Source organism: Coturnix japonica, unplaced genomic scaffold, assembly GCF_054131305.1.
Source record: "Coturnix japonica strain WE unplaced genomic scaffold, WE-NBRP24 Scf043, whole genome shotgun sequence".
NCBI lineage: Eukaryota > Metazoa > Chordata > Aves > Galliformes > Phasianidae > Coturnix > Coturnix japonica.
This window is the reverse complement of record NW_028188946.1, coordinates 3,920,867-3,934,725: the sequence shown is the minus strand read 5'-3', so window position 1 is coordinate 3,934,725 and position 13,859 is coordinate 3,920,867. Positions and strand designations below refer to the sequence as shown.

At 62.8% G+C, this 13,859-nt stretch overlaps 1 pseudogene across 1 annotated transcript in view; it reads left to right on the top strand.

The window, feature by feature from the left end:
- Positions 1-9,578, top strand: part of LOC146752647 (SWI/SNF-related matrix-associated actin-dependent regulator of chromatin subfamily A member 4-like) — a 30,433-nt pseudogene extending 20,855 nt beyond the window's left edge. The window contains exons 14-20 of the transcript XR_014940495.1: positions 2,530-2,748; positions 4,068-4,324; positions 5,870-5,977; positions 6,073-6,174; positions 7,019-7,151; positions 7,681-7,823; positions 9,393-9,578. The product of XR_014940495.1 is annotated as an SWI/SNF-related matrix-associated actin-dependent regulator of chromatin subfamily A member 4-like (transcript). The remainder of the gene's footprint in view (positions 1-2,529; positions 2,749-4,067; positions 4,325-5,869; positions 5,978-6,072; positions 6,175-7,018; positions 7,152-7,680; positions 7,824-9,392) is intronic.
- The last annotated feature ends 4,281 nt before the right edge of the window (positions 9,579-13,859 follow it).

The window sequence follows — 13,859 nt, the reverse complement described above, 5'->3', positions numbered from 1 at the left end:
AGGGCACCACATCCCCACTGTCCCCATAGGGCACCATGACCCCACTGTCCCCATAGGGCACCGTGACCCCATTGTCCCCATAGGGCATCACATTCTCTGTGTCCCCATAGGGCACCATGACCCCACTGTCCCCATAGGGCACCATTGTCCCCAAGGACCCCATGTCCCTACTGTCCCCATAGGACCCCATATCCCCAATGAAGGAACTGTGTCCCCTCAAGACACTGTGACCCCCCCACTGCCCCACACCAGGGGCACCGGAGTGTCCCCAATGACCCCATAGACACCCCATCATTCCCATGGTGTCCCCAATGACCCCATAGACACCCCATCATCCCTATAGTGTCCCCAATGACCCCATAGACACCCCATCATCCCCATAGTGTCCCCAATGACCCCATGGACACCCCATCATTCCCATGGTGTCCCCAATGACCCCATAGACACCCTATCCCCATGTTGCCCCCAATGACCCCATAGACACCCCATCATCCCCATAGTGTCCCCAATGACCCCATAGACACCCCATCCCCATGTTGCCCCCAATGACCCCATGGACACCCCATACCCAAGGTGTCCCCAGTGCCCCCAGAGCCACCCCATCCCATGTACCCAGTGTCCCCTAAACCACCCCATTCCCACAGTGCCCCCAGTGCCACCAACCCCCGTTGGTCCCCCCAAGACCCCCAACCCCACCCCATCCCCCTCAGGCCCCCAACTCCCCCCTGGGTCCCCCCAAGGCCCTCAGCCCCCCCTGGCTGCCCCCAGTGCCCCCTGTGCGCCCCCAACCCCCCTCATCTGCCCCCCAACCCCCTGTATTGCCCCCCAACCCCCTGTATTGCCCCCCAACCCCCTTCATCTGCCCCCCAACCCCCTGTATTGCCCCCCAACCTCTCTGTATTGCCCCCCAACCTCCTGTATTGCCCCCCAACCTCTCTGTATTGCCCCCCAACCCCCTGTATTGCCCCCCAACCTCCTTCATCTGTCCCCCAACCCCCTGTATTGCCCCCCAACCCCTTGTATTGCCCCCCAACCCCCTGTATTGCCCCCCAACCGCCTGTATTGCCCCCCAACCCCCTGTATTGCCCCCCAACCCCCTCTATTGCCCCCCAACCCCCTTCATCTGCCCCCCAACCCCCTGTATTGCCCCCCAACCCCCCTCATCTGCCCCCCAACCCCCTGTATTGCCCCCCAACCCCCTTCATCTGCCCCCCAACCCCCTGTATTGCCCCCCAACCCCCTGTATTGCCCCCCAACCCCCTGTATTGCCCCCAACCCCCTGTATTGCCCCCCAACCCTCTGTATTGCCCCCCAACCCCCTCATCATCCCCCCAACCCCATGTTTTGCCCCCCAACCCCCTGTATTACCCCCCAACCCCCTGTATTGCCCCCCAACCCCCTGTATTGCCCCCCAACCTCCTGTATTTCCCCCAACCCCCTGTATTGCCCCCCAACCCCCTGTATTGCCCCCAACCCCCCCTCATCATCCCCCCAACCCCCTGTATTGCCCCCCAACCCCCTGTATTGCCCCCCAACCCCCTCCATCTGCCCCCCAACCCCCTCCATCTGCCCCCCAACCCCCTTCATCTGCCCCCCAACCCCCTGTATTGCCCCCCAACCTCTCTGTATTGCCCCCCAACCCCCTGTATTACCCCCCAACCCCCTCATCATCCCCCCAACCCCTTGTATTGCCCCCCAACCTCCTGTATTGCCCCCCAACCCCCTGTATTGCCCCCCAACCCCCTGTATTGCCCCCAACCCCCCCTCATCATCCCCCCAACCCCCTGTATTGCCCCCCAACCCCCTCATCTGCCCCCCAACCCCCTGTATTGCCCCCCAACCCCCTGTATTGCCCCCCAACCCCCTGTATCGCCCCCCAACCCCCTCATCTGCCCCCCAACCCCCTGTATTGCCCCCCAACCCCCTGTATTGCCCCCCAACCCCCTCATCTGCCCCCCAACCCCTTCATCTGCCCCCCAACCCCCTGTATTGCCCCCCAACCCCCTGTATTGCCCCCCAACCCCCTGTATTGCCCCCACCCCCCTCATCTGCCCCCCAACCCCCTGTATCACCCCCCAACCCCCTATATCGCCCCCCAACCCCCTGTATTGCCCCCCAACCCCTTGTATTGCCCCCCAACCCCCTGTATTGCCCCCCAACCCCCTCATCATCCCCCCAACCCCCTGTATTGCCCCCCAACCCCTTGTATTGCCCCCCAACCTCCTGTATTGCCCCCCAACCCCCTGTATTGCCCCCCAACCCCCTGTATTGCCCCCCAACCCCCTCATCTGCCCCCCAACCCCCTGTATTGCCCCCCAACCCCCTGTATTGCCCCCCAACCCCCTGTATTACCCCCCAACCCCCTGTATTGCCCACCAACCCCCTGTATTGCCCACCAACCCCCTCATCATCCTCCCAACCCCCTGTATTGCCCCCCAACCCCCTCATCTGCCCCCCAACCCCCTGTATTGCCCCCCAACCTCCTGTATTGCCCCCCAACCCCCTGTATTTCCCCCCCCTGTGTTGCAGCGGATGGACCTGGACCGTCGTCGCGAGGAGGCGCGGAACCCGAAGCGCAAACCGCGTCTGATGGAGGAGGACGAGCTGCCGTCGTGGATCATTAAGGACGACGCGGAGGTGGAACGTCTGACCTGCGAGGAGGAGGAGGAGAAGATGTTCGGCCGCGGGTCCCGGCACCGCAAGGAGGTGGATTATAGCGACTCCCTGACCGAGAAACAGTGGCTCAAGGTGAGGGGGGGACTGGGCACCACGACCCCATAGGAAGAAGGACCCATGGAACCCATAGGCAATAGGACCCATGGAACCCACTGACCCCATAGGAAGCAGGACCACAGTGACCCCATAGGCAATAGGACCCATGGAACCCACTGACCCCATAGGAAGCAGGACCACACTGGCCCCATAGGCAATAGGACCCCATTGACACTACTGACCCCATAGGCAATAGGACCCATGGAACCCACTGACCCCATAGGAAGCAGGACCACAGTGACCCCATAGGCAATAGGACCCATGGAACCCACTGACCCCATAGGAAGCAGGACCACACTGACCCCACTGACCCCATAGGCAGTAGGACCCCATGGACCTCACTGACCCCATAGGCAGCAGGACCACACTGACACTACTGACCCCATAGGCAGCAGGACCCCATGGACCACACTGACCCCATAGGCAGCAGGACCACACTGACACTACTGACTCCATAGGCAATAGGACCCATGGACCCATAGGCAGTGTGACCCCATTGACCCCAAGGGCAGCAGGACCCCATTAACCCGATGGATAGCAGGACCCCACTGACCCCATAGGAAGCAGGACCACACTGACCTTACTGACCCCACTGACCCCATAGGCAGTAGGACCCCATGGACCACACTGACCCTACTGACCCCATAGGCAGCAGGACCATCCCTCCAACCATCCCTCCCCCTTTATATCCCCCCATCTCCCCCCAACTTCCCCCTCCCTCCATTCACCCCCATCTCCCCCCATCTCCCATCTCGCCCCCCTCCCTCCATTCACCCCCATCTCCCCCCCATCTCCCCCCAACCTCCCCTTCCAACACCCCCCCTTTCTATCTCCCCCATCTCCCCCTCCACATCCCTCTCCACCCCCCCCCTTTATATCCCCCCCCATCTTCCCCCCAACCTCCCCCTCCCTCCATCATCTCCCCCCCATCTCCCTTCCATCTCCCCCCCCCTCCCTCCATTCCCCCTCATCTACCCCCAATCTCCCCCCATCTCCCCCCATCTCCCCCATCTGCCCCGATCTCCCACCATCTCCCCCCCATCTCCCCCCCATCTCCCCCCATCTCCCCCCAATCTCCCCCCATCTCCCCCCAATCTCCCCCCATCTGCCCCGATCTCCCACCATCTCCCCCCCATCTCCCCCCCATCTCCCCCCATCTCCCCCCCATCTCCCCCCATCTCCCCCCCTCCATTATCTCCCCCCCATCTCCCCCCATCTCCCCCCATTTCCCCCTATCTCCCCCCATCTCCCCCCATCTCCCCCCCCCAACCCCCCCCCCCATACCCCCCCCACAGGCCATTGAGGAGGGCACCCTGGAGGAGATCGAGGAGGAGGTCCGCCAGAAGAAATCCTCGCGCAAGAGGAAGCGCGACGCCGAGGGTCCCGCGGCCGCCCCCCCCCCCGCCAGCACCCGCAGCCGCGACAAGGACGAGGAGAGCAAGAAACAGAAGAAAAGGGGGAGACCCCCGGCCGAAAAACTGTCCCCAAACCCCCCCAACCTCACCAAGAAGATGAAGAAGATCGTGGACGCCGTCATCAAGTACAAGGACAGGTAGGGGGGGGGCACCGTGATTTGGGGTGGGGGGGAATAAGGGGGGGAGATGGGGGGATGGGGATGGGGTGGGATGGGATGGGATGGAGATAGATATGGATGGGATGGGATGGGATGGGATGGATGGGATGGATGGGATATGGGATGTGGGATATGGGATATGGGATATGGGATGGGATGAGATGGGAATGGGATGGGATGGGATGGGATGAGATGGGATGGGATGGGATGGATGGGATGGAGATAGATATGGATGGGATGGATGGGATGGGATGGGATGGGATGGGATGGGATGGATGGGATGGGATGGGATGGGATGGGATGGGATGGATGGGATGGGATGGGATGGGATGGATGGGGTGGGATGGGATGGATGGGATGGGATGGGATGGATTGGGATGGATGGGATGGGATGGGATACGGATGGGGATGGGATAGATGGACAGGATGGGGATGGATTGGATTGGGATGGATGTAATGGGATGGGATGGGATGGGATGGAATGGGATGGGATGGGGATGGGATGGGATGGATGGGATGGATGGGATGGGATGGGATGGGATGGGATGGGATGGGATGGGGATGGGATGGATGGGATGGGGATGGGATGGAGATAGATATGGATGGCATGGGATGGAATGGGATTATGGGATGGGATTATGGGATGGGATGGGATGGATGGGATGGGATGGATTAAATGGGATGGATTAAATGGGATGTGATGGATGGGATGGGATGGGATGGATGGGATGGGGATGGGATGGATGGGATGGGCTGGGGATAGGATGGGGTGCGATGGGATGGGATGGATGGGGTGGGAATGGGATGGGATGGGATGGGATGGGATCGGATGGGATGGGATGGGATGGATGGGATGGGTGAATGGGATGGGATGGAATGGATGGGATGGGATGGAACAGGATGGGATGGGATGATATGGGATAGATTGGGATGGAATGGGATGGAGATGGAATGGGATGGGGTGAGATGGGGATGGAATGGGATGGAACAGGATGGAATGAGATGATATGGGATAGATTGGGATGGGATGGAGATGGGTATGGATGGGATGGGATGGGGTGGGGATGGAACAGGATGGGATGAGATGATATGGGATAGTGTATTGGGATGGTGTGGAGATGGATGGGATGGGATAGATTGGGATGGGATGGGATGGGATAGGATGGTATTGGGTGGGAATGGGATGGATGGGATGGGATGGAACAGCATAGGATGGGATGGAGATAGATATGAATGGGATGGATGGGATGGGATGGGGATGGGATGGAGATAGATATGGATGGGATGGGATGGGGATGGGATGGAGATAGATATGGATGGGATGGGATGGGGATGGGATGGGATGGAGATAGATATGGATGGGTTGGGTTGGGATGGAGATGGATAGATGGGCTGGGCTGGGATGGGGATGGGGATGGGATGGAGATAGATATGGATGGGAGGATATGGATGGTCTGTGACCAACCAGGACCCAAACCTGCTCCCCCCCGTCCCCCTGCGACGCGTTGCCCCTGTCCCTTGCAGCAGCAGTGGACGGCAGCTGAGCGAGGTGTTCATCCAGCTGCCGTCGCGCAAGGAGCTGCCCGAGTACTACGAGCTCATCCGCAACCCGTCGACTTCAAGAAGATTAAGGTAGGGCTGCCCCATAGCGACACCCAGCGCCCCATAACTGCAGCTCTGAGCTGCCGGGACCTGAGCTGCCCTGCCAGGACCTGCTCCTCCCATAGGAGCGGATCCGTAACCACAAGTATCGCAGCCTGAACGACCTGGAGAAGGACGTGATGCTGCTGTGCCAGAACGCACAGACCTTCAACCTGGAGGGGTCGCTGGTCAGATGGCGTGGAAATATGGGGGGGGGGGGGGTCACACAGACATGGGGTGGGGGGGGGGGGTTATGGGGGCACACAGATATGGGGTTGGGGGGCTGGGGGGGGGGTTATGGGTCACACAGATACGGGGTTGTGGGGGGGGGGGTATGGGGGTATGGGGTCACACAGATATGGGGTTGGGGGGGGGGGTTATGGGGGCACACAGATATGGGGTTGGGGGGGGGGGTATGGGGGTATGGGGTCACACAGATATGGGGTTGTGGGGGGGGGTTATGGGGGTATGGGGTCACACAGATATGGGGATGGGGGGATGGGGGTTGGTGGGGGTTATGGGGTCACACAGACATGGGGTTGGGGGGCTGGGGGTTATGGGGGGGGGTTATGGGGTCACACAGACATGGGGTTGGGGGGCTGGGGGTTGTGGGGGGGTTATGGGGATATGGGGTCACACAGATATGGGGTTGGGGGTTGTAAGGGTGGGGGTCGTGGGGCCAGGGTTATAGGGATGGGGGGTTGCAGAGAGATGGGGTTGTAGGGATGGGGGGATGGGGGTTGTGGGGCCAGGGGGGGTCAGGGTTGTAGGGCTGGGGGGGTCACACAGATATGGGGTTGTGGGGCTGGGGGTTGTGGGGCCAAGGTTATAGGGATGGGGGGGGGTCATAGAGACATGAGGTTGTAGGGATGGGGGTTGTAGGGCCGTGGGATGGGGATCATAACACCAGGAGATCATAGAGATGTGGGATTGGGATCATAGAGCTCAGTGATCATAGAGCTGTGGGATCATGGAGCCCTGGGGGGGGTCGTTGCCCCTCCTCACCCCTGTGCCGCCCCCTCCCCTATTTAGATCTACGAGGACTCCATCGTGCTGCAGTCCGTGTTCACCAGCGTGAGGCAGAAGATCGAGAAGGAGGAAGAGAGCGAAGGGGACGAGAGCGAGGAGGAGGAGGAGCCCGAGGAGGAAGGAGAGGAGGAGGAAGGTGGGCTATGGGGGGGGGCTTTGGGGATCCGGGGGGGGGGGGGTAGGTTTGGGGGTATAGGGAGAGGGGATAGAGCTATGGGGGGGGGGGGGGTTAGGGGGTAGAGCTGTAAGGGGGGGGGCAGGGGGTTGAGCTGGGGGGGGTAGGGGGAGAGTTGGGGGGGGGTAGGGTTAGAGCTGGGGGGGGGTTAGGGGTTAAGCTGAGGGGGGAGGGAGAGCTTGGGGGGGGGTTAGGGGGGAGAGCTGGGGGGGGTCTTAGAGGGGAGAGCTGTTGGGGGTAGGGGGAAGAGTTGGGGGGGTTAGAGGGGAGAGTTGGGGTGGGGGGGGAGATCTGGGGGAGGGTTAGGGGGTGAAATTGGGGGGGTCATAGGGGGGGTCATAGGGGGGGTCTTAGGGTCTGTTGGGGTTGGGGGTAGGGGGAGAGCTATGGGGGCAAGGGGGGGAGCTGTTGGGGGGGTGGTTATGGGGTAGATCTGTGGGGCGGCCCCATAAGTGCCAGCGTTGCCCCCCATCCCCCCCCCCCCAATTAGCGCGGGCCGTGAAGGTGAAGATCAAACTGGGCCGCAAGGAGAAGGCGCAGCAGGAGCGAGTCAAGGGGCGGCGCCGGACGAGCCGCGGCTCCAGGGCAAAGCCCGTGGTCAGCGACGACGACAGCGACGAGGAGCAGGACGAGGTGGGACCCCCCCCCCAAATAACCCCCCCCACAAAACAGCCCCCTTTGTGCCCCCCCCCTACACTTTATACTGGCCCCCCCAACCCCCTCCTTCTGACCCCAAAGTCCATTTCTATACCAGACCCCTCCTGCCCCCCAACAAAAACCCCTTCCTTCATCCTGACCCCCCCCCCCAGACCCCTTCCTTCTATCTGCCCCCCCCCCCCCAGACCCCTTCCTTCTATCTGCCCCCCCCCACCCAGACCCCTTCCTTCTATCTGCCCCCCCCCCAGACCCCTTCCTTCTATCTGCCCCCCCCCCCAAGACCCCTTCCTTCTATCTGCCCCCCCCCCCAGACCCCTTCCTTCTATCTGCCCCCCCCCCACCCAGACCCCTTCCTTCTACCTGCCCCCCCAGCCCCCCTCAGCTTAAGCCCCTGACCCCCCCCAGCTCTGCCCCCCGTACCCCCCCCAGCTCTGCCCCCTGCCCCCCCTTACAGCTCTACCCCCCCCCCCCATAGCTCTATCCCCTACCCCCCAGTTCTCCCCCCCTCCCCCCCCAGCTCTACCCACCCCCACACCTCACCCCCCGTCCCCATAGCCCCCCTCCTTTGCTGCCCCTCAGGCCCCCATCTTTCCCCCTCCCCCCATCTCCCCCTTCCTCCCTAACTCAGGACCCCCCTCTCCAACACCCCTCCTGTCCTCAGGACCCCCTTTCCCCCTCTCCCCCCACTCAGGACCCCCCCTTTCCCCCCTTTTTCCCCCCCCTTCCTGACGCCCCTCCTGTGCCCTGAGGACCCCCCCTTTCCCCCTCCCCCTCTCCCCCCCCACTCAGGACCCCCCGCTTTCCCCCTCCCCCCATTCCCCCCCTTGACACCCCTCCCGTGCCCTCAGGACCCCCCATTTCCCCCTCCCCCCCACTCAGGACCCCCGTATTTCCCTCCCCCCCCCCCACTCAGGACCCCCCCCTTTCCCCTCTCCCCCCCTTACACCCCTCCCATGCCCTCAGGACCCCCCTCTTTCTCCCCCATGCCCCTCCCACCCCCAACAGGACCTCCCCCTTCCCCCTCTCCCCCCACTTAGGACCCCCCTCTTTCCCCCTCCCCCCATTCCCCCCCCCTTACACCCCTCCTGTGCCCTCAGGACCCCCCTTCCCCCTCCCCCCCCAACTCAGGACCCCCTCTTTCCCCCTCCCCCCATCCCCCCCCTTACACCCCTCCCATGCCCTCAGGACCCCCCTAACTCAGCCCCCCCCCGCCCCCTCCCCCCGACGCCCCCCCATCCTGACACCCCTCCCGTGCCCTCAGGACCCTCCTTCCCCCTCTCCCCCCCACTTAGGACCCCCCCATTTCCCCCTCTCCCCATCCCCACCCTTACACCCCTCCCATACCCTCAGGACCCCCCTAACTCAGCTCCCCCCCCCCCCCCGACGCCCCTCCCGTGCCCTCAGGACCCCCCCTCCCCCTCCCCCCCAACTCAGGACCCCCCTCTTTCCCCTCCCCCCATCCCCCCCCCCTTACACCCCTCCCATACCCTCAGGACCCCCCTAACTCACCCCCCCCCCCCTTTAACCCCCTCCCCCTCCCCTTAGGAGCGCTCTGGCAGCGGCACCGAGGAGGACTGACGGAGCCGCGGCCGCTGGGGGGCGCTGTGGGCGCTGTGGGCGCTGCGGGGGCGGCGCTGTGGGCGGCACTTCCGGTCGCTCTCTATGGGCCGCGCTGCTCCCGCGGCGGTCGATGTCACTGGATCTGAGCAGTAATAAATTAATGAGCGGTAATGAGTGCTAATTAATTGAGTCCACGAGGGGGAATTAGCGGAGATGAGCCTTAATGAGCGGCCATTCATTAAGAAGAACCTCCACGAGAGGCAATTACGGGGGCACAGACACAATGGTAATTAAGCAGGGGCTGAATAAGGGGTGATTAATTAAGCAGGGACTCAATAAGGGCTCATTAATTGAGTAGAGACTCAATTGAAGGGCTCATTAATTAAGCAGAGACTCAATGAGAGGTGATTAATTAAGCAGGGACTCATTAATGGAGCAGGGATTGAACGAGGGGGGCTTGAACTAATTAAACGGGTGAATATTAATGAGCTGAGACTCCACAAGCAGCGATTAATGAGCAGCGATTAATAATGAGCAGCGATTAATGAGAAGCGATTAATAAGCAGCGATGAATGGAGCTTCATTCATTCATTCATTCATTCATTCATTCATAAACGGCGCCTTACTACGAGGGGGCGTGGCCAAGAGGCGGTGTGGCCAATGGGGGGCGTGCCCAGCGTTTGTGGGGCGTGACCAAGAAGCGGCGTGGCCAATGGGGGCGTGTCCAGCGTTTGTGGGCGGGGCTTAACGGACCAAGGGGGCGTGGCCTAAGCAGTGGGTGTTGCCAGGATGAGGGGGCGTGGTCTAAGTGCTGTGGGCGGGGCTATGAGTGACGGGCGTTGCCCTGAGCCAATCGCGTGGCGGTATTGAGGCGTGGGCGTGGCCAGAGCTTAACGGAGAGCCAATAGTAAATCACGCAGTGGGCGTGGCCTGGATTAGCCCCGCCCCCTCAGTCCATGTGCTCTGGCTCCGCCCCTCGCGTGATGCGGGGCTGCATTTGAACCATCACCCGATGGGAAACCACTCCCCGCCCGGATCCTCGTTCGGTTCCGTTCGGTTCCGATCCGGTTCTTTATCCGGCTCCGGATCATGGCAACGTGGGTTCTGCTGCTCGGGGCTCTGATGAGCTCGGCATCAGGTATGGGGCGGGCCGGGGGGGGGGGTAGGGGTCTGGAAGGTCTATGGGGGTCTATGGGGGTCTCTATGGGTCTAGGGGGGGCTCTATGGGGGTCTCTGTGGGTCTATGGGGGTCCCTATGGGCCTGGGGGGCTCTATGGGGGTCTCTATGGGTCTGTGGGGGCTCTGTGGGGGCCTCTGTGGGTCTATGGGGGTCCCATGGGCCTGGGGGGCTCTATGGGGGTCTCTGTAGGTCTATTGGGGTCCCTATGGGCCTGGGGGGGCTCTATGGGGGCTATGGGGGTCCCCATGGGCCTGGGGGTGGCTCTGTGGGGGTCTCTGTGGGTCTATGGGGGTCCCTATGGGCCTGGGGGGCTCTATGGGGGTCTCTGTGGGTCTATAAGGGTCTCTGTGGGCCTGGGGGGGGCTCTATGGGGGTCTCTGTGGGTCTGGGGGGGCTCTGTGGGTCTATGGGGGTCCCTATGGGCCTGGGTGGGCTCTGTGGGGGTCTCTGTGGGTCTATGGGGGTCCCTATGGGCCTGGGTGGGGCTCTATGGGGGTCTCTATGGGTCTGGGGGGGCTCTGTGGGGGCCTCTGTGGGTCTATGGGGGTCCCTATGGGCCTGGGGGGGGCTCTATGGGGGTCTCTATGGGTCTGGGGGGCTCTGTGGGTCTCTGGGGGTCCCTATGGGTCTGGGGGGGCTCTATGGGGGTCTCTGTGGGTCTATGGGGGTCCCTATGGCCTGGGGGGGCTCTATGGGGGTCTCTGTGAGTCTGTGGGGGTCCCCATGGGCCTGGGGGGGCTCTATGGGGGTCTCTATGGGTCTGGGGGGGGCTCTATGGGGGTCTCTGTGGGTCTATGGGGGTCCCTATGGGCCTGGGGGGGCTCTATGGGGGTCTCTGTGGGTCTGGGGGGTCTCTGTGGGTCTATGGGGGTCCCTATGGGTCTGGGGGGGCTCTATGGGGGTCTCTGTGGGTCTATGGGGGTCCCTATGGGCCTGGGGGGGCTCTATGGGGGTCTCTGTGGGTCTATGGGGGGCTCTATGGGCCTGGGGGGCTCTATGGGGTCTCTATGGGTCTGGGGGGGCTCTGTGGGTCTAGGGGGGCTCTATGGGGGTCTCTGTGGGTCTATGGGGTCTATATGGGGCTCCCCATGGGTCTGGGCGGGCTGTGTGGGTCTATGAGGAGCTGTGGGGCTCTGTGGGGTGATGTGGGGCTCTATGAGGGGCAGTGGGGCTCTATGAGGGGCTATATGAGGGTCTGGGGTCGCTCTGTGGGTCTCTATGAGGGGCTGTGGGTCTCTATGGGGTGATGTGGGGCTCTATGGGGTGATATGGGGCTCTATGAGGGGCTATGGGGGTCCCATGGGGCTGAGTGTGTCCTCGGGGGGTCCTGTGGGGGTCTGAGAGGGGCGAGGGGCCCTGTGGGGGGTCTCTATGGGGCTGTGTGTGTGTGGGTCCCATTGGTGTCCCTATAGGGCTGTGTGTGGGGGTCCTGTTTGTGTCCCTATGGGGCTGTATGGGTCCTATGGGTCCCTATGGGGCTGTGTGGGTCCCATTGGTGTCCCTATGGATCCTATTAATGTCCCTATGGGGTCGGGGGTCTCCGGGGGGTCCCGGCTCATCGGGCGTGGGGCGGTGGGAGGGGGCTAAAGAGCCGAGGCCCCGCCTCCATCTCGGCCTCAGCCAAATCGTCTCTTTCGCTCCGCCCTACCCGGGCGTTGGCTCCGCTCCTTATTGGCCGAGAGCCCAAACTGGCCACCGGGCCGGCAGCCAATGGGGGCGAGGCGGGGGCGTGGCCTTAGGAGGGGCTTGGAAGGGCCGTGACCCACAACCCCTCCCCACGTTGGGGTGGGGCCGGGGGTCCCAATGGGGCTGGGGGGTCCACGGGGGTCTCTGTGGGTCTGGGGGGGGATCTGAGGGTCTATGGGGTTCTATGGGGGTCTCTATGGGGCTGGGGGGGTCTCTGTGGGTCTTTGGGGGCTCTATGGGGGTCCCCGTGGGTCTGGGTGGGCTCTATGAGGGTCCCTATGGGTCTGGGGGGGCTCTGTGGGTCTATGGGGGCTCTATGGGGGTCTCTATGGGGCTGGGGGGGGCTCTGTGGGTCTATGGGGGCTCTATGGGGGTCTCTATGGGCCTGGGTGGGCTCTATGGGGGTCCCTATGGGTTTGGGGGGGCTCTGAAGGTCTGGGTGGGCTCTATGGGGCTCTCTATGGGTCTGAGGGGGCTCCATGGGTCTATGGAGGTCCCCATGGGTCTGGGGGGGGTCTCTATGGGCCTGGGGTGCTCTATGGGGGGTCTCAATGAGCCCGGGGGGGCTCTATGGGGTCTCTATGTGTCTGGGGGGTCTCTGTGGGTCTATGGGGTCCCTATGGGCCTGGGGGGGCTCTATGGGGTCTTTATGGGTCTGGGGGGTCTGTGTGGGTCTATGGGGGTTCTATGGGGTCCCCACGGGTCTGAGGGGGCTCCATGGGTCTATGGGGCCTCTATGGGGGTCTCTGGGGGTCTGGGTGGGTTCTATGAGGGTCCTTATGGGTCTGAGGGGGCTCCATGGGTCCAGAGGGGGCTCTGTGTATCTATGGGGCTCTATGGGTCCAGGGGGGTCTCTGTGTATCTATGGGGCTCCCCATGGATCTGGTGGGCTCTATGGGTCCAGGGGGGGCTCTATAGGGGTCCCCATGGGTCCAGAGGGTCTCTGTGTATCTATGGGGCTCCCCATGGGTCTGTTGGGCTCTATGGGTCCAGGGGGGTCTCTGTGTATCTCTGGGGCTCCCCATGGCTCTGGTGGGCTCTATGGGTCCGGGGGGGTCTCTGTGTATCTCTGGGGCTCTCCCATGGGTCTGTTGGGCTCTATGGGTCCGGGGGGGTCTCTGTGTATCTCTGGGGCTCCCCATGGCTCTGTTGGGCTCTATGGGTCCAGGGGGGTTTCTGTGTATCTATGGGGCTCTATGGGTCCAGAGGGGTCTCTGTGTATCTCTGGGGGCTCCCCATGGCTCTGTTGGGCTCTATGGGTCCAGAGGGGTCTCTGTGTATCTATGGGGCTCCCCATGGCTCTGTTGGGCTCTATGGGGCCCAATGACCCCCCCATTCCCCCCCAGCCGTGTGGGGCTGTGACCCGAGCAGTTTCGCTGCGGTGACGGCAGCTGCATCTCGGCCACGTGGGTTTGTGACGGAGGCACCGAGTGCCGCGATGGCAGCGACGAGGAGCCTGAAATGTGCCGTGAGTTACACGCGTGGGTCATACATGGGTCATACGTGTGGTCATATGGGTCATACATGTGGTTATATGGGTCATACATGTGGTTATATGGGTCATACATGTGGGTTATATGGGTCAT